At 39.9% G+C, this 21,404-nt stretch overlaps 1 pseudogene; it reads right to left on the minus strand.

The window, feature by feature from the left end:
* Nucleotides 1-17,832: 17,832 nt before the first annotated feature.
* The window catches only part of LOC146817152 (histone RNA hairpin-binding protein-like), a 43,987-nt pseudogene continuing 40,415 nt past the window's right edge, over nucleotides 17,833-21,404 (minus strand).

The raw sequence follows: 21,404 nt of genomic DNA on the forward strand, positions 1-21,404 counted from the left end.
GTCTATCTAGAAAAGTGTGCAATAGTGTTTTCCATCATTTTAGGATGCTGGCTGTTCATCATACTGAAATGAGAAAGTTTGTGAGACGGTTGTATTTTGCCAAAAGTCCAGCAATAAAGTTAAATGAATTGAATAGGGCTCTGTTCCGAGGAACGGTATCAGATGTAGAGAAGGTTGTTGATGAAATTCAGTTTTGTTACTTTGGTCCTGAACAAAACAGTGCAGAGAAGGACACAGTAAATGAGGAAGAAGTGGAAGAGAATGTAGAACCTTCTGTAAGTAAGACATTTAATGATCACATAACAAAATTTGCAATAGTCTCTAATGAAAGACCAAATGTTACTTGTATTTGTTGCCGCAGAACTCATTATAGAAAACAAACTAGGAATGTTGATCTCTACAGAAAGAGTGAAAATGAAGATAATTATAAGTGGAAGGATTTTGCCACATATATATTTCTAGAAAATTGTTTTGAATTGGGTGAAGATCAGCGTATTTGTAAATACTGTTACAACAAGTTAGAGGAAAATAGAATGCCGACCAGAGCTGTACATAATAATTTAGAATTGGATGCTATTCCTGCTGAACTTTCTGAATTAAATACATATGAGTCTATACTCATTCAATGTGTTCATCCGTTCCAGACCATAGTACGTATGGAGCCCAAAACTGGTAAATTACCTCCTTCAGATTTACTGAGAGGTTTAAAAGGTAGAGTGGTGTATTTGCCCTTGGATTTGAAAAAAAATATGGAAACTATTGATGCGGATACTTTGGAAACTGAACCATTAATTATTCTGGTTAATGGTGTACCTACAAAGAATAAGAAGATTTGGCAGGAGCTGGTAGATGTGCGGAAAGTACAAAGAGCAAATTTGTATTTGAAAAAAAATAACAAATGGTATGAATCAATTTATATAGAAGAAGAAGAAGAAGAAGAAGATTTTCAAGAAGACACAGAAACACCAACTGGACAAATTGAAAAAGTGGACAAGTCAAAGGAAGAAGAAATTTATGAACATTTTAGCATACATCCTCTTCATTCGAAAGAAGTTATGGGAGACAATATTGATCTCTTTCAGATGAAGAAAGCAAAAGGAACTCCTGTGAGTGTATGGGAGGAGAGCTTGGAAGCTCGATGTTTTCCCAGCTGTTTCCAAAAGGAAAAGGAGGACGATACGATGAACGTCCAGAACAGATTCCAGCTTCAGAGTATCGGACTACAAGACTATATGCTGAAGATCCCAGATTTCGACAAAGTATTCCTTATTTGTTCCATCTTTTATTTGAAAGCGACTTGTCTGCACTATCTTATGCAGTAAATCACATTTTAAAAAGTGGAGTGCATTTACAAAATGTGTCTGCTAAGGATTTTATGGAGAAAGTGCAGCACCGAGATGATCATTTGGAAACACAACTGATCAATCTGATGGCTTGTCAGCGTGGGACAAATGAATATTGGTACCGACGCCATGGAGAACTAAAATGCATGTTACGGAATTTAGGAACACCAACATGGTTCCTTACCCTAAGCTGTGCCGAGTACGCTTGGGATGATTTACTGGATTTTCTACGAGAGGCCAATTCAAACATTAAAAACATCGAATACAAGACAGCAGGAGAACTGTGCTCATTGGATCCGGTTAATGTTTGCAGATATTTCAATCATAGATTTGAGGCTATGATGTCCTTCATCTGCAATAAAAAAAATCCACCCCTTGGAGAAGTAGTGGATTTCTTTTAGAGAAAAGAGTACCAGGCAAGAGGTGCTCCTCATATTCATATGCTGTTGTGGATCAAGGATGCCCCAAAGTTTGGAACAGATGCTGATGAAGCAGTGTTATCTTACATTCAAGAATATGCAACATGTGCTATACCAAAAAGCACAGAAGAGAACAAGTTAAAGGAGCAAGTTTTACGTTTCCAAAGTCATCGGTGTGGAAAATACTGTCGACGGAAATACAAGAGCAAAGAAAAATACTACACTAAATGTCGATTTGGATTTCCTAGACCTGTTCTTTCAAATGGAAGAGTAAACAGTTTTATGTCAGCTGTGAGACATACTATCACAAGAAAATCACCTAAGAATACCTACAATCTTAAAAGAAAAGAAGAATCAAAAAATATAAATGACTACAACCCAGTCATTTTATCCATGTGGAACGCTAACATGGATATACAGTATGTAGCTGACAATTCCATTGCTGTTGCACGATATGTAACGTCTTACATTACGAAATCAGAAAAAACAGAATTGAAGGAAATGTGGGAAGAGATTTCTCACGAGAAGACTGTCAGTAAGAAGCTGTACAGTTTCAGTTTGAAGATGTTATCGCATCGAGAAATTGGATCCTACGAATGTTCAGATAGGTTATCTTCTGCAAGTCTCTACTCGAAGTCAAGAAGAATAATTTGGGCAAGTTTAGGCCTTGCAGCAATGAGAAATCGGGTACTGAAATCTGTAGGAGAAATTGAATATTTGGTCGAGAATGACCCAGAAAGTACAGATATATTGAAAACAAACATGTTGGACACATATTATCCCAAGAGAAGTCAACATCTGGAGAACATGTGTCTCTATGAAGTGCTGCAGAACTACATTTATTCAAGGAAAGCCACAGAAGACATCAATAATGGAAAATATAAAGTCGTTGGTGAAGAAGGATGTTTGGTGAAGCAAACAAAAGGAAGTTTGATAAATCACCGGAAGCTGAGTTGCGACACTACTGACAAGAAAGAATTTTACTACTTGGCTCTTTTACAGTTGTTTAAACCATGGCGTACAGAGGAAGAACTACTGGGAGAATTTCAAAGCTATGAAGATTCATTTAATGCTTGCAAAGACAGCATACAATGCAATACATTCACAACTTATCTGCAAATGTTAAATGAAGAAATTGAACAGGAAACTACAATTGCAGCAGAAATAGATAGAGACAGTTCTCAGGACAGCCAAAGTTCAGGAACACACAGTCAAGATCCCCTAGGACAACCAATCATTGAAAATGAAGCATCAATAGCCATGAATGAAGTGGAAACGGCTATGAATCAAGCTCAAGAAGAATTTATAGACTTAGAAAATTTGGAAAGACAACTGAATCAAGAGCAGCAACAAATTTATGAAGAGATCAAAAACAAAATTGATCACGGATTTCTACATGTAAAAAAAGAGTGCTCATGCACATCATTTCATCCAATCAGGATGTATGTAAGCGGACAAGCTGGAACTGGAAAAAGTTTCCTAATAAAAGTCATCAGAAGCTACCTACAGCAAAAAACGGATTCTACTTTGTCTTGTGTGGTTACTGCTCCAACTGGGTTAGCAGCATATAACATAAAAGGAATCACCTTACATCGTTTGCTAATGTTACCAGTGGAGCATGAGAACAAAATACAATTCAACAAGCTAACTGGAGAAGCATCCTTGGAAGTTTCAAGAGTATTGAAGAAGATGCAAGTTCTCATTATTGATGAGGTGAGCATGGTATCAAACCTAATGCTTGCCTTTGTGCATTTAAGAATGCAGCAAATTTTGAAGACAGACTATGACATGTTATTTGGTGGAAAACACGTCATAGTTTTTGGAGATCTTTTGCAACTTACTCCAGTTAAAGGACAACCAGTGTTTAATACTGTGACACATGAAGACACGAAGAAGTCATTGGGAAGCATCGGAAATACAAATATTTGGTCCTTCTTTGAGTACAAGGAACTTACTACTAATATGAGGCAAGCAAACGATGAAGAATATGGAAGTATTCTGAAAGATATCAGGATTGGACTACTGACAGAAGTTGGCAAAAAAGCATTACAGAGTCGGCTGCTACATAATTTATTTCCAAAGGAAGAAATAGTTGCAGAGAAGATATACAAGAACATTGCAGAAAACAAAAGTGTCATCTGCTTAATGCCAACTCTACGTGAATGCTCAATATTCAATGAGGAGCTTTTGAAATTGGAAAAGGAAGAGATCAGGAAATTGGAAGCAGTGGACAAAATTGAGGATGGAAGAATTACTGTCACAGTAACAGGCAAACTGAAAAATAAATTGGACTCACTAGAGAAGAACATCTCCAAAACAGCTGGATTAGAAAAAAATCTATATGTTTGCATGAACTGTAGAGTGTTTTTAAGGAGAAATTTGGATGTTGAGAAAGGTTTAGTTAATGGAGCGATGGGAAGAGTTGTGGGTTTTATTAATTACCAGAAAAAAGAAGGAGTTGAATGTTTAAAAATAAAATTTGATCAGATAGATGAAGTTAAAGATATTTGTCGTTGTACAGTTCGTTTTATGCTTGTGAAAGACTTATATGTACGTAGGAAGCAGTTTCCGTTTTCTCTAGCATATGCTGTAACTATTCACAAGTCTCAAGGATTGACTGTAGATTGTGCATTTGTGAACATTGGTTCAACTGTGTTCAAAGAAGGTATGGCATATGTTGCTTTGTCACGAGTCAAAACATTATCAGGTTTATTCATGATAGACTTTGATGAGTCAAAAGTTAGTGCTGATACAAACTGTGTAAAGGAGTATAATAGATTAAGAAGAAGCTATGCTCCTCATTTAGGTCAGTATCCTGTGTTGGAGAAACGTGTAGTTTCTCGTAAAAGAAAAAATGAGAATATCTGTAGTGAAGATGTAGAGAAGAGGAAAAAAAAGAGGAGTGATGTAATTGCAAGCAAAAAGAAAAAGGAAAATGAAGAACAGGTTGTAGGATGTCATTTTGAAAATAGCTCTGGTGTCAACTGCTACGCAAATGTAGTGCTGAATGTTGCATTTTATCTGGAAAGTTTGCAAGAGCAGATAATAGTAAATCAGGGAAAAAGATTCTGTTCAGAGCTGAGTCTCCTTTTTCAAAAGCTGAGTAAAGATAAAACTCAAATAGAAAGTGCTACTGACATTAGAAAACTTTTAGATGTATGTTCAGGACGAACACAGTTTTCTCAAAATGAACAGCAAGATGCACATGAATTTTTGATGTATTTTCTTCAGGTAGTGGAAGAAGAAGGAGTTCCCATTGACATTTTTTTTGGTCTCTCTTATAAATGGGAACATAGTTGTGATAATTGTTATAATATATGTGGCTCTATTGTTGATAATGAAAGGTTTATTTATTTGACATTGCCAGAGAGTAAAACAGTCACTTTTGCAAAATTAGTTAAAGATGCTAATCATAGCATGAAATGTGGTGAGTGTAATTCTGACATGTTTTCAACATTAATTTTAAAGGAATACGGACAGTATGTAATTTTAATGATGCAACGATGTAGAGCTGATGGTTCAAAATTGGATACTTTAATAAAGAAGTTTACAGGACAGCAATTATCAATTTCAGGAAAAACTTTTGTAACTGTTGCAATAATTTTCCATGATGGACCTACTGTTACTTCTGGACATTACACAGTTTATCTTAAATGTGAAAAAGGCTGGACACTGTGTAATGATTCCCAATTGATTTTCAAACAACGTTTGCCTTTTGATTTAGCAAATTCCTATCTAATCTTCCTGAAACCTAAATTTTAGAGAGACTTGGCAAGATCTGGACAAAACAATTTTACCATTTTACTGGATTACCATTGCAATTTTGAAAAAAAAAGATTTTTTAAATTATCATTTGGCCTAATGGAAAGATAACCAATTGTAATGTGGACTTTTTTAATTTTTAATGAAACTTTGAAAAACCAATAATTTAGAGATTATCGGTAACTTCTGCACATTTTAAATTTTGGAATGTTATTGGACTGCCAATGGAAATTTTTTCAAAAATGTTTAAAAAAATTACTATTTGGCCATGTGGAAAAGTAACCAATTCTATTGTGGACTTAATAAATTATTCAAAAAATTTTCGTGAACCAAAATGTTACAGAGAATCGGTGAGATCTGGACAAATTAAACTTTAGAATTTTATTGGATTACCGTTGGAAATTTATTCCAAAAAAAAATTTTAAATTACTATTTGGTCTAAAGGAAATGAAATCAGATGTATTTTGGAGTTATTTGAGATATAATATTGTGATTATACTTCTGAAACAAACATATCAGACGGTATTTTAAAGAAATAACTATTGGTATTAGATGATATTTTTTTACAATATTATGCATTTCTATAATGTTAAGTTTAAGTAAAAAAAGAATCAGGGCATTTTTAATACAATCTTTGTGATTGGTATTTTTTTTTGCCCGCTGTAAAATGATGAATGCAATTGCTTTCACAATTTATAGTGAAATGCAATATATTCTGAAAACAGCAAAAATGAGGCAAAAATATTTTTGGGAAAAAAATGTAAATATGTGTACTGTATTATAAAATGTTTTAAAAATATTAATACTTTTTTCTTTTTTTCCAGATAGATATAGAAAATTTTCGAAAACTACAAACATTTTTAAAACTATTTTTAAAAAAAACAAATGAATAAATATTTTTTCAGTGAGTATGGTAAGTCAATAATAATAATTGTAGTCTCTCAAGGACAATGTAATGTGATAAATGATTTTTAGTGTTTTTAAAAAAAAAAAAAAAAAAGTACGCGCACCGTACGCGTACGGTAAAAAAAAAATAAAAAAAAGTTTTTAAAAACATATGTAAAAAAAAGATGAAAGATAAGGTTGGCTCTTAAAAGAACCGTTGTGTTCATGCAGGGACAGAGGAAAGGAAGCATGGGAAAATTATTCAAAGCGACAAATGTGCTGATCTATTTTGTTGTTCACTAGGGAAACACTGGTCTCCCTATGGCAAATTAGATCTTTACAAAATGTGCAATGAATATCAACCTTCCGAAATCGAGGGTTCATTTCCAGAGGGCCAGCAAAAGGAGATTCTCCCCCCACAGATGAAGGGCTCACCTGACCTGCAGAAGAAGGAGTCAGCCCTGCAGATGATGGTCCAGGCTGAGCTACTGTGGATGTACTGGCTCGTCTTTCTGAAGAGTTACCTCCAAAAAGATGACCATGTGTCCTTCTGTGTACATCCTGGAGGTGTCTCTTCATGGTGTGATTCCCAAAGGAATACTTCCTGTTAGGATTACCTCTAGAAAGTACACGCTTACACAGCTTACAAGTCACTAAGGGTGCATTTACCTTTTGCTGGCCTTCAGGAAAAGTAAAATAATCCCATACATAAGAGGGCTTTTGTTTCCTCGATCTCTGCCTCAAGACAGTGCTGCTAGTGCTAGCCTCACTCTCAGAAGAGCTCTGCTGTTCTGCCATCGTATCCCAAAGACAAACCAGCTCCTTCTCCCAAGGGATCACAAGCAGAAATGAGGGGAATGGGTGTGGTGTAGGAGAGTTCTAGAACTGAAAGTAGTTTCAACCAATCAAAAGTTGTGTTTCATGATCACATGACCTACCGTACGCTTACGGTACGCTTACGGTACGCTTACGGCAAAAGTGCGCATGTGCGTAAAAAAGACACGCGCTTGCGCGCATGCGCATAACAGTCACTACCCGACACTTCCGCGTAACGTGCGCGTGTAGCGTAAGCGCGCACGCGTCCCACGCGCAGTACGCGCGGCTACGCAAAGTGCGTAACTATACGCAAGCAGCGTAGATAGATTACGGACGTTGCGTAAACCGTACGCTTACCGTGAGCTTACGGTACGCGTACTAAAAAAATATTTTTTTTAAAAAAAAAGTACTGCAAATAAATTTTACATGTTTATTTTAAAAAATATATTTAAAAAAACATATTAAAGAATTTTAAAAATTTAATCATAGTCTTTATAAAAGGTAAGATAATTAAATTAAAAATATGTTAGAAAAAAAAAAAAAAAAAAAAAATTAGCATTTAAAAAACCTTGCAAATTCACTGAAAAAACCATGGGTTTCACACACGTTATAGTTAGGAATTAGCATTTAAAAAACCTTAGAAATTCAGTGAAAAAACCATAGGTTTCACACACGTTATAGTTAGGAATTAGCATTTAAAAAACCTTAGAAATTCAGTGAAAAAACCATAGGTTTCACACATGTTATAGTTAGCTGGACATTTTACTCGTAAAAAACCAATGAAATTGCCCCGTTATAGTTAGTTCAGCTAACTATAACTCGCGCGCCCGCAATGCACTGCTGATGACGTCACATATTACATCACTCATGACATGGTCAGTGACATCACTCATGACATCACTGATGACATCTCAAATGACATCACTGATGACATCACTGATGACATCATCCTTGTGATAGAGTGGCAGACCTCCTCTCACCCTAATATAACCTTTGACACACACATTCAAAAATAGAGACTAAAATTTTCAAAACAATGGACATACCAATACCAGTTACAACAACCTCTTCAGTAATTCTAAGATCCACATACACATCCACTCATTCACCAACAGTCCAATACAGTCACTCATACATGTACTCACTCATCATATGTACTCATACACCTATACATCCTGTTACACAATGCCACTCATCCATAGAGTTACTCACACACATAGTCACTCGTACTAATAAAGAATCAAACATACATTTACTTGCATATACAGTTATACACACACCACCATACTTACTTCTACGGAAACTTACACATACTTAGTCTTTTAAACAATCACTTATAGAAACACATACTTATTCATACAGGAACTCTTCCAATCTCTCACCCTTGCATATACTCACATATATACACCAATAGTCACATATACTAGTTTTAAACATATGTAGTTACTCATAAAGACACTATTGAGACAGTCATTCACTCACTAACACACCCATACACACACTCATCCACCCATGCAGTCCTGCACACATGGTCTGTTCAACACATACAAACAGTGAGTCACTCATTCATGCACCTATGCACTACGTAATACCCCCCACCGAACCATGCAGACACTCAGACTGATACTCAAAAAACCAACTAATAACCTATATAGACACCCATGTAGCTACTCACCAACCCATGCAGCCACTTATACACAAAGTGAGAGACTGATACAGATATATACATATTTAAGCATTACTCACTAAAACATGTATTCACTATGATACACTTAATCAGTCAGTTAAACAATCAATTTTTCAAAAACAAATCATCCATTTAGACACTTATATACCCATTTATTCTTCCATCGACCTTGAGATATACATATATAAAACATATTTAATTTTCAGAAAAACCCACATTCACTGGATGATGTCATCAGTGATGTCATTTGAGATGTCATCAGTGATGTCATGAGTGATGTCACTGACCATGTCATGAGTGATGTAATATGTGACGTCATCAGCAGTGCATTGCGGGCGCGCGAGTTATAGTTAGCTGAACTAACTATAACGGGGCAATTTCATTGGTTTTTTACGAGTAAAATGTCCAGCTAACTATAACATGTGTGAAACCTATGGTTTTTTCACTGAATTTCTAAGGTTTTTTAAATGCTAATTCCTAACTATAACGTGTGTGAAACCTATGGTTTTTTCACTGAATTTCTAAGGTTTTTTAAATGCTAATTCCTAACTATAACGTGTGTGAAACCCATGGTTTTTTCAGTGAATATATATATATATATATATTCACTGAAAAAACCATAGGTTTCAGACATGTTATAGTTAGCGGAAATTTTACTGATAAAAAACCAATGAAATTCCCCCGTTATAGTTAGTGCAGGCAACTATAACTCACGCGACCGCAATCCTCTGCTGATGCTAATACTGTATTTAGACACTTATTTGCCCATGTCTTCTTCCATAAATTTTTAGCTATACATATATTACAAATATTTTTTTTTCATAAAGACACATATGTCATCAGCAGAAGATTGCGGTCGCGTGAGTTATAGTTGCCTGCACTAACTATAACGGGGGAATTTCATTGGTTTTTTATCAGTAAAATTTCCGCTAACTATAACATGTCTGAAACCTATGGTTTTTTCAGTGATATATATATGTATATATATAATACATATATATATATATATATATATATATATAAATATAAATATTTATATATATATATAATGTATTTGAAAAACTATACATATATACATGGACACAAGCACACACACACACATATATATATTATAAATGAGTACCACTATTTATTTTAAATTATATAATTCTTTACTATTGTAATATGTTAAACTAATTGATTATAAATAAATATTTAATAAAATACATTATTCTTACATTTTTGACAATATTCTAGTCCACAATATTGTTGACACAATATTTTGGTACTTTACACTATAAGTATATAAACACGATATGTTTGTAAACAATATTTGTGGCATGATATTAATTTCAAACTGTATTGCTGTTCATGATATTCGTTCAGACAATTGGCATTCAAATGCTTGAGTTTGTGCCACCTCACCGCCGAGTAGACTAAACTTTGGACTGGCGCGCCACTATCAGGACCTCTTAACCCTTGCCCGTCTCTCACCATGCACACCACTTGAATTGCTCCTTCATTTTTGTGGCCTCTGATGGGGCAGTCCTCCTTTGCAGGGGTTCCCAATTGTCATCCCATGGCTTCTTCTCCAGTCGGGTTCACTCTGGATATTGTACAGAGGGCCTGTGCACACGTAGTAGTAGTCTGCAGAGCAAATTCTGCGTATCTGAAATTAATGAACTGTTTGAAAGACACCACAACAGTAGTCGAACATGTAATATGAAGGAACACTCCAAAAGTCGCGTATTCTCTGTATTTCATGTAGATCGATTGCCCAGCCAACACGTGTTTTGTCAGGGTGGAAAGCCCACGACTTCTTCAGGGCTATTGGACAAGGAAGCTGAGTGGTTATCGATCTCTCCGCTGGTTGTAATTCCGTCCCGGCTGGCGTGGGAAAGGTGCTCCAGAAGCTTGGTGTATAACTTGATACGTAGGGCCGTGAAAGCTAGAGTGTCACTCTAAAGTGTAGCATGGAAAGATTGCAGCGTACACAATAGAAGGAGCCGGGTAATGCTCATTCTTGGGAGCGCGGTCCTATATGCAGTCAGCAAGGGGGCAGCGAGTACGCTGCTGTGTCCATAGACATGCAGCAATACCCAGAAGTCCCTCTGTACAATAAACTTGGTGCCCTTGTGTCTGTCATGTGGGTTTAGGGTTATCCCCCTGCTTGTAGCACCGTACTTCACTGAAGAACTTCCCAATACTGACGTACACACGAGTAGGCGCCATCGCATACCGCATATGACTCGAAACCCTTCCTTGCCTTAACCCATGGGTTCACTCTGGATGTTCAAGATGAACACATGGCTGATCTGCACTGTTTCTGTAGAGTGTTGCAGCAGATCCGACATGTACATAGGGGCCTATTTACGAGTGGTTTGTGCTGCGTTTCCACCATGCAACATGGTACATGAGCGACTCAAACCTTAAGTTAGATTTATGAAGCTACACAAGGCCACTTTGTGTGGCCCTGAGTGACTCTACTCAGCACACATAGATATAGGAATATTCCTTTCAGGATTCTTTTTGAGCAGCAAGTTATCCCTTCCTGCACAAAACAATCCTGCATGCACCGCAACCATGGTGCAAGGGTGCATGTGTTGGTGCTAGGCTGCCAAAAGGTCGCCAGGGCAGAGGCAAATTCTCACAAACACAACCCCTTCTCTGCCGACGTGGACCAGGGTTACTAATATTTGAATACAAACAGCGTCCACTGTGGGACTCTTCCAAATAAGGAGCAACCCTCTACCCTCCATTTGGGGAAGCTCTCATTCAATGCATATACTCATAAATTCCAAGTGGAACTGTTGTTGCGTGCCTCGTGGGGGACTGTCTCGATCCCCCCCTTAACTGGTATGACACACAGACGTTTGGTGAGTTTGGATGTCTCTTTTTATTTATAAATGGCAACTGAAATAGAGTTTCTCTTCTCCTTGCTAAAGGATAACTCTAGACCGTCTCTTCGCCCCTCCTTGGCTTCCTTGTCTTCTGCTGGTACGAATTTCTGGTCCAGGTTGTGGCACTCGGGAGGGGAAAAAGAAAGGAAATACTTCAGGCTACTGCCTTTTACCACACAAAAGGGGGGGGAGTGCACCTCCACCAGTGTCCCTAACGGTGCAGTGCCTCGGTAAGGGATGTTAAGGTGCTGAGCTTGGTGTGGCCCCACTGCCCACCAGCCCCTTAAAGTAAATGTGCGCAGCTGGCACTTGCCTGAGCCGTCGCCCCTCCGGGGCCATGGTAGGGTGAGATCCCACCTCCTTGTCCCTCCTTGGAGTGCCAGTCTCGTTTGCGGTGCTGTGGGGGTCGTTTCCTGAAGTCTTGGGTTTCTCTGCCTCTCCGCAGTCGTCTCGCGCCTTGGGACGTCCTCGGGTGGATCACGTCTTCTTTCTTCTCCCTCGGTCGTGCTGTTTTCCTCCTCACATTGTTCCTCGTCTGCTTCATTCACCATTCGCCAGAGACGCCTGTCTTCTTGCTTTCGCGGGTTTTGTCTGTCCTCGATGGGATTGTTTCCTCGCGTCGAGTCGAGGAGTCTCTACTGCCACCGTTGCTTCCGGTTTGGGCCACCTCGGTGGCTATATTGGAATAGCCGCCACTCACGTGGTCGGAAAGGGGCAGCACCGGGAATCCATCACAGGTACCTACACACTTCGTTTTTTTTAAATCCAAAAGCCGGTGAATCAAATTGGGTAAGGAAATGCTCACAAAGGTTTCTGTATTATTTAGCAAAACACATTTCTTTTCATATGCAGATAATAATATAGTTAATAACATAAGTGCAGGCGATGCAGTGCTCTAGTTTGAAGAACATATACAATATATTCACATAAGACACAAACAAACAAAAAGTTCACTGGTTCTGTGTATAGCAGACACAGCACATGCGCATATCACATCACAGCATGTCACCTAATTAATAATTGAAGCAACTGAGTGAAACAAATATTGACGTTTCGACCCCTGTTGAGTCTCGGGGTCTCCTCATGACAATAGTCATCTGACTTATTATCAAAATTGAGTGGCCACCCATCCACAGTCCAATGTATGTGGTTAAAACTCATCCGAGTTAACCACCTCTGTTAAGTCGTGATTTTAATCTCATCAACAGTTCCAAAGCGGCATAAAGCAATCTGGCTAGGCGTTTGTCTTATTTACGAGGCTGCCTCCATAAGAGAATGTCCAGCTTTCTACACATTGAGATTCATGTGTGTCTCTCTGTGCTAGGTATTTTCATTTGTTAACCTTATTGTCAGGTAACTAGCGGACTCCCAACCTACATCTGTGATATAGATCCAGTGGCGAGGAATGTGCTGTGCATCTATCCATCCGGAGTGACCGTCAGTGACTAGTCACTGACAGTCAATCCGGATGTGTTTTTTATGCTTTTGGCTTTTTCATCCTGATAAAGTTGCATCTTCTTGAGGGCACTTGCCTACCACATGTTACAGTGTGTGGTACGCTTCCAGAAACAGTCACCTGTACATTGGACGGATTGCGGGTAAGTGTCTAGACCTGAAGAGAGATTTCATGGCTAAAATTGACCTTTATTATTTTGTTGTGTTTATGGGAGAAACTGGCAATTATGAAATTTCAGAAATGAATATGACCTTTTGAATCTGAAACCTGCAAAAATATTTATGTGACGTTCAAATTTAAAAATATTAAATGAGTATAAATTTACATTTAATATGTTTTCCTTCTCAAATAGCAAACAGGTCAATTTTAAGTCTCTGCTACAGACAGCTTTAGCTGTCTGTTGACCAGTAGACTTTGAGCTAGCCCCTTGTTCATGACTGATGGCTTTCTTTTCTAGCTCACTTCCCTGCTTCTGGTTCTAAAGTTTTACTCCCTACTCTTGTGGTTGTCCTGTCCCAGAGCAATTTGGTCTTGCATTGGTCTGATTGGATGAGTTATACTTTTCCACCGCATACATGAGTGGACTTTTTTTTATTATGTATGGAGCACTCCATGGGAGTGCAAGTGTTTCATTTTTCTCTTTCAGTTTCGGACTGCAGTGATTACTTTACCTTGACTTCAGAGCTGCTTGATGTTAGCACAATTCCTTCCTGTACCCATGGTACCACATGCACAGAGTAAACAATGCGTGGTAAGCTGTTGTCCTCAAGAAAGGTACAAGGAAGGAAAAACACCGCCCAATGCAGAAGAATTTGGAAGATGAGTATCAGAATATAAACACCCAAGACCATGTTGAAGAATTTGGAATAAGGAGATTTGAAGGAGGGAGTGGCAGAGGGTCTTGAATCCAAGAAAAAACAATGGGACAAAAATAAAAAGCAAGTTGGCAAAAAACGAGATAAATAATATTGGCTGTGTTGCAGTGCACCTTCCCTTGGATTCAGTAGCCTTTTATACTAAAAGACAGGAAGTGGCATCCAAGGAAGAACAGTAGCCTTCTTAGATTGGGAAGCAGCATGGGAGTTTACTTTACCCACTATCTTGAATGAACTGGGAATGATGACACAGTTCAGCTCTGCCTTTTCCTGGAGAACTATGGGACATAGAAGATTCCAGAAAACAGGACGTCACATCTACAGGAAGTACAGAAACTATCTAGGATTGGGAAGTAGTTATAGGAATCCACCGTGGCCACTATCTTGGATTAGGAAAGATGATACAGACCAACTCCTTCTCTTCATTGTGAACTCTGGGACATATATGGAAGATTCCAGAAGGTAAGTAAATGGCTTCCTCAGACAAATACGCTTTCACAAACACGTTTTTGTTCTAAGATATTTCTTACAGAAGTGTAGGCAAATAAATGGGTTGCACAAATTTGCAAATCTAGATTGCCAACATTACTTTCTCAGTGCCCTCAAGTCAAAACAGTTTCCCCTTTAGCCCTCAAGCACACTCGCTTGTTTTACATCCCCAATTGCAGCCGCCAGCCCATTCCACTCCCCATGTTTATGGGCGGCTCATTTTTTCATCTCCTCCCCCCCCCCCTCCTGCTCTCCGATGCTGCCCAGCCCACTCTACTCCTGCTCCCGGTAATGCAAAGAATATTTATGTATTTATTAACAATGGCTCATTAGCTAGAATGGAATTCTGGGCTGTTGTTTTGCGCTTTGCCCTATTTTTTTCAATTTTAATTTAATGGTCTAACATAGCATCAACCATGTTAGTCCAGTAAATTAAAAATGACCACATTGCCAGCCGCTTTGGAATGGTATTCCAAGATTGCCAGCCATACGTGCACATATGTCTTGACGAATGCAATTGGATAATAGGCATTGACAAAGTCAGTAGCTCGCCATTTTAGAGCGGAGATCTGCTGCTTTGTCGATGCTTGTTTAAAGTTATTGTTGAGTCTGAGGGCCTGATTTACAAAGGTAAATTTACACTTTTGGGTAAGTTTACGATTGTTTGCTAGTCACAAAATTATTTTACGAGTTGTATCTTTATGACTGCGGAGTCTCAGCACATGAAAAGACAGAAATGCACTATCTTTTTATGTGTCGCGACTTTGTACTCGTAAAGATACTATTCAACAAATACCTTTGTGAATAGCAAACATTTGTAAACTTACATAAACGTGTAAATTTAACTTTATGAATCAGGCCCTAAGTGATTAAGTTGCACTTGAAGGGTTTATTAAGGCATGCCTGAATTCTATGAAGATGACTGCCTATACAATTGTGTATTTAGAGAGATGGAAACATGAGTAAAGGGTGTATATTCGAGTTATAAAGGACCCAGATCAATTCTTTAAAATACCTATTCTGGCAGACCCCACCCCCTGCATTTGGGTGCAGTATACCTTTCACCTAAAACACAAAAAGCTTGGCACCAGCCCTGTCCATGCTAACCCAAAATCATGCACATAAGCCTTGCCCATTTCTCGAATTTGTTCCCTCCTCAGTCCAAATGATAAGTCTTCTTCCAAAGTTATAATTTCATTGGGTTTGTCATCCGAGACGACCAGTTACATCTGTAGCTTCTTAGCATATGAAAGTCGCCAATGTTACAAAAGGGGCCATTACCTGCATAACAATGTGCCTGGCATAATGACATGATCTGATTTGGGTATCCTAGCCCTAATCTTGCCCCCCTTTCATAATGGTGACTATCTTGGAAATATTTTAAGACTTCCTGCCCCAGTTATGACTACAGCTTTTTTTTTTAAGAACAGCATTAAGGGCCTTATTACGTTGTCGGGTGGACGCAAGTCTGCCCGACACCGTATCGGTATGGGAACCGCCCAACCATGGGTCGGCGGTTCCGCATACCTAATTACAATGCTACCGCACATCGTGCGGTCCCAAACTCCCATTTCCCTATGGGAGTTTCTGCTGCAGCCATAAACCTTCTATAGCACAAGCTCCCATAGAGAAATGGGAGTTTGTGTGAATCCCAGCCACATGGTGCAGGGATTCACCGGGGAGCACCATAGGTGCCCCCTCGACCCTAAACCAGAGGCCGCTGGGTTAAGGGGGCCCTAGCTTTCCGACAGGCTTTCCATGTCCAAATGCACGACATTGAAAGCCTGTCAGAAACCGACATCGTAATCCCAATGGCAGAAACGACGTCCATTGGTATTATGTGCCGGTCTCCTTGAGCCTGTCGGAATCCAGCCGGAATCACCGGTTGGTTTCAGCTTCAGCCGCCTGCATTGTAATGTGGCGGTAGAAACTGAAACCGCAATGAGGCTCAGAAAGCCTCTGACTCTCATTTTTATCGGGCCCTTTGTATTTGTTTTATTTATCAACATTGTCTGATACAGAAGTTTTACAAAATGCATTTCAAGTCTGTACAATCCTACATTTACAACAATTTTACATTAAGGGTATAAGTGAATAACATCCACATGCAGATTGTTCTTTAGTTGAGATGCTGCTGATGATCGGTTGTTGGGAATCAGCACAATCAGGTTGCAGTTTCACGTCGGTGCAAGCAGGCTAAATAGCAACTTTGAAACAATTTTTTTTTTTTAAACATTCCAGTTACAGCTCGAAAAGACAAAAATGGACACGATGCATGCAGTTTTAGAACTGAAGCAAGACCGCACACATGTTTAAATATTTAAAAGCAATGCCACCATATGAATGCTCCCATTTGTCCAGCACCTGTTCACATTTCCAAGAGTAGAAATGGTTGTGTTAACATTGTGGGTAAATGCTTCTTTTCTGGTGAAGAACGTACAGCCAGTTTTACTGTGCAAGGACACGTGATCACATTACATCCACATTTGAGATAGCACCAACATAGCACAAGGATCAAGTAATAAATGGCCGATGTGTTAATCTCAATGAATAAAAACTAAGGAGCATATCAGCAAGGCGAGGCGATAGAATTATCGCCGCTTTAGCGTCCGTTTTCGGACGAAAGGCGGCGATAATTTTATTGCCCTATCAGCATGGACACGCTAACGCGTGAATCCATGCCTTAGCGCCTATTTCCGGAACGCCCAGCTTCGCATCTCTAATGAGATGCAAAGTGTGCGTTCCTCCTCAAAATAACTGGAGAAATGTCACTAACCAACATTTCTCCAATTATCAAGCTTCACGCTAACAAGCAGAGCGATAAGAAAAGTAGCGCTAACCGTGGTTATCGCTACTTTTCTTACGCCTGCTTTTCTTCTGAGTTAGCCATGTAATCCAATGGGAGGTGAATTACATGGCTAAATCCACCTTGCCCTATCAGCAAATTATCGCCGGTCGCAGTGCGATTATTGCTGGATTTCCAGAGATAATCGCACTGTTTTCCAGCTACGCATGGATTTCTATCGCTTTGGAGATAAGCGTTGCTGATAGCACGCTATCTCCGCAATAGAATCCAGCGATAGCCGGCGATAATAATCCTAGCGCTAAGTGCACTTAGCGATAATTATCGCCTCCCCTTGCTGATATGCCCCTAACATTGCAGTAGCTGCGCTGATTAACTAAGAGCTTAACCACACAATAGCTCCAGTTAGGCATTCTGCTTAACACCCCCTACATAGATGTAACATTTTCCAGCATGTCAAATTAGGATGGATTGCTGAGTTTCGAAAAAGCCTAGGAACTTCTTTGTAATATCTGTCTTAGCCAATAGTGTTGTTCTGATAGTTAATCTGTTGCTGCCTTTGAATTAAAACATTTACATCTGTTTCAAACTGTGCCATCACAGAAGACTCTTTGGAATACAAAATTCCAGACAAACCTTGTCTTTCCCGCCAACAAAATCATTGATCAAGAGTTTTCTTTTGCACCTTCCAATTTCAGCATTCACATTTGCCCACATGTTTTCTTCCTCCACAGAACTTCCCCAATCTGCACTTCTGGAGATCGGCCTTGGGGCTTCAGGTGTAGTAAAACTGTCCAGCATTCGCCTTTCCTCGGTCTTTTCTTTGTCCTCTAACCCCAATCTGCCGGAATCGTCATTTCTTTTGCGACTGCCATCGGAGTAATGCTTTCTACCTTCACACCAACGTGATCATGGGAGAGACTTGATCTCCTTGCCACGAGGCTGAGCCGAGCCGTTGTTGGAAGGCCAGGGCATGGAAGGCGCCGGGCTCTGACGTTTCGCTTACGCTGATGTATGCTCAGTGACCTTCCGTGTTCTTACCGTCCTCTCTCCCAGCTTTAACTCCAGTTGTGACTACAGCTGGCATAAAGATGGCCATCCTTGCCATACTGTAAGCGTCCGTAGCATTGCCGTCTCCGTCTCTGGTATACTGCTAGCTTGTCACAGTAGTGGCCATTACAAGCATCCTGGCTTATTGCAAGTATCCTTGGCCAGATTGTGACCACATGTAGCATAAGGGTTGTCATCTTTTAAATACAGTGTGCATCGCTGGCCTAATTGTGGCCCTTCTTGACATATTATGGAAACCCTTGCCGTTAGGGTGGCCAGGCATTCCACAATGATGGAGAAGTGTGGCTCAATGATTAGAGCGGCAGACCCTGATTCAGAGGTCTAGCCCAGGACCAGGGTTCAATTCCCCGCCTCGGCGGGTCTTGGGCTCAAAAATTCCACAGACCTGATAATTCTTGCCTCGGTGCCTATTCCAATCATGGAGTCCCACTCTGCAACTCTGGGCAATAGCTTGCTTAATCTCCACAACGGCCCCCACAACGCTAAGGATGCCTGGCCTCCACCTTGGGGGTGCCCAGGAGTGGACGCCTCACAGGGAAAGCCAGGAGGGGTTCCACAGCGGTATTCGTAAAAGCGCCTTGAGACCCTTGCGGGTGAGTAGTGCGCTATACAAGTATCAATTTACATTTTACATGGCCCTGGCATAATGCTGGTGATATTGGGCATTTTGTGGGTATCTGGAAGTTTATGACCCCACCCCTAGCAAAATGGTGGTCGTCTTTGCCACACTCTGGATACCCTTGGCATTCAAATGTCTCTCCCTGGCATGTGATTGTCATGTGACTTAGAATCCGTGTAAGTGTGTTAGCCATACATGCTAATACTTGATAAAATGGCAGGCTAATGTGTGGGGACCACATTTGCATTTAGCTTAAATGAACACTGGTATTTCAAGGCAAAAATTGAGTTTTCTCAGGACAAGAATAGACGTTAGGGGGTGGGGTGGGGGATTTATGAGGTTTACCCAACATGAAAAGCTAAATGCTGATAGCAAAATAAGGGCTGATGTTTGGAGACAAAATTAGCGCATTTCCACATCAATTGTAAGGTGAAAAGCTATGGGACATATTTATAATGTCCTTGCGGCACTTATACGCATCGGAGCATCACTTTTGGAGTCGCAGTGTGTCGGTCCAGATTTACAAGGCCACGCAAAGCCACCCTGCGCGGCTTTCCATGGGCTTGTAAATATGGAGTAAGTGATGCCTTATTTTGCATGAAAGGGGCGTTCAAGGAGTGTTACTGTGGGTGTTCCCATGCAACACCCATGCTTTTTAACACTGCCCCAGATTTACAACATAGCGTGAATTTGGGACAGCGCCAAAACTAACGTCTCCCCAAAGCAGGCGTAACGAGGAGAAATATTTACATTTCTCACTGTTTTTTCCTCTTTCTACGTGTGCTGCATTCTGCAGCACACATAGAATGAGGAAAGCGCCTCCTTTGAATGTTTTTTTGCAGGAAGGTGTGCCTTCCCGCACAAAAACCAGTCATGCCAACAACATAGACACCCTTGAAACATAGTGCAAGGGTGCGTGTGTTGGCACTCGGCTGCAATGTGTGCCCCCTGCAGAAAGGACAGGAATGCATCATATCTTGTAGATACAGCGCTTATGATTCATGCTGAGTTGGTGATACTTATTGCTGATGTTATTTCCCTTGATGTCAGAAGACACAAGTTGTTATGTCTGTTATTTCATTACTCATAGCGAGGCATTTCATACTAACAAAGCTTTTATGACATTATTGTAGGTAACCATGGCTGCTGCGCTAGAATGTTCATTACTTTGATTTACTACTGGAGTGGTCACTATCGTAATCTTGCCCAAAAGGATGGCAAGTGGTAACACTGAGATTATTTGGTAGCAGATTGGAATGATTTTCATTGATCAAAAGTAGCTCTTAGAAAACTTTGGATACCCCTGGTTTCCTCAGCTGCTCTTGACCATCTCCAGCTGTTGATTCCTTTGTCTTTCAGTGAGGTATCCTCACTTCCCTGAGACACTGCATCATTTGGTAAGTGCCATTGTTTGCCCTCATAGACAGTTTAACAGGTTCAATGTATATAAGTCCATGTGTGTCATGAGGTGCCCCATGATGGTAGGGGTACAATGCAGTGAGATCCATGTTGCAGGGGGTGGTGCGGTGTTCTGAGATGCAGGTTCTTCAATTGATGAGACGAGTTTCATTATGAAACCATATCCAGCTTGTTGTGAGTGTGCGAGCAAATGATTGTGTGTGGCATTTTGAGTAAAAGCTGTTTTGACTCATGTCACTTCCTCCTTGTAGGATGAATCCTTGCTCCATCTCATCATTATGATCTTTAGTCTTCTATTTTCGAGACTAGGCACTACTTGTTTAAATCCAGTGTTTAATTTGAGCCGGCGGGTTCCCGTGCTCGGCACAGGCACTTAATTGTCAGCACCGTCTCTAGTGACAGTCACCTGCATGGTGGTGCTGTCTGAGATGTGCACAACAACTGTGTTTATTAAGTCAAATAGCATTGTAAATGAATAATACCAGCCTGTCACGCCATTATTATAGCTTTGTGTGGACTGAAATAGTCTGAATTGCCACACTTGTAGGAGTGTGATGGTTAGGTGTTATGTTGGTACTGTCCTACCTTCCGAGAAGGGCCCTAGCACTTAATTTTTTACAAATGAAGCACTGTTTAAATCCATCCATGTAATCAGGAGGTCTGCGTGTGTTTCGGGAACATCGGTATAGCATGGGCACTGAGTTAATTGCTCCTGATTGCTGGATGTCTACTTTCATTTCAGCCTTTCTTTGCGTGCTTTCCATGTTGCTGCTAGGTGTGTGCTCTAGGCACTTGCAATTTCTCCTTACTGGCTGGTGTATCATAGTGGTGTCTTACCCTGCTCGTTTTCAAGTGTGTGAGTGTGTGTGTGAGAAAGAGAG

The sequence above is a fragment of the Triturus cristatus genome, chromosome 6 (genome assembly GCF_964204655.1).
Source record: "Triturus cristatus chromosome 6, aTriCri1.1, whole genome shotgun sequence".
In the NCBI taxonomy this organism is placed as follows: Eukaryota; Metazoa; Chordata; class Amphibia; order Caudata; family Salamandridae; genus Triturus; species Triturus cristatus.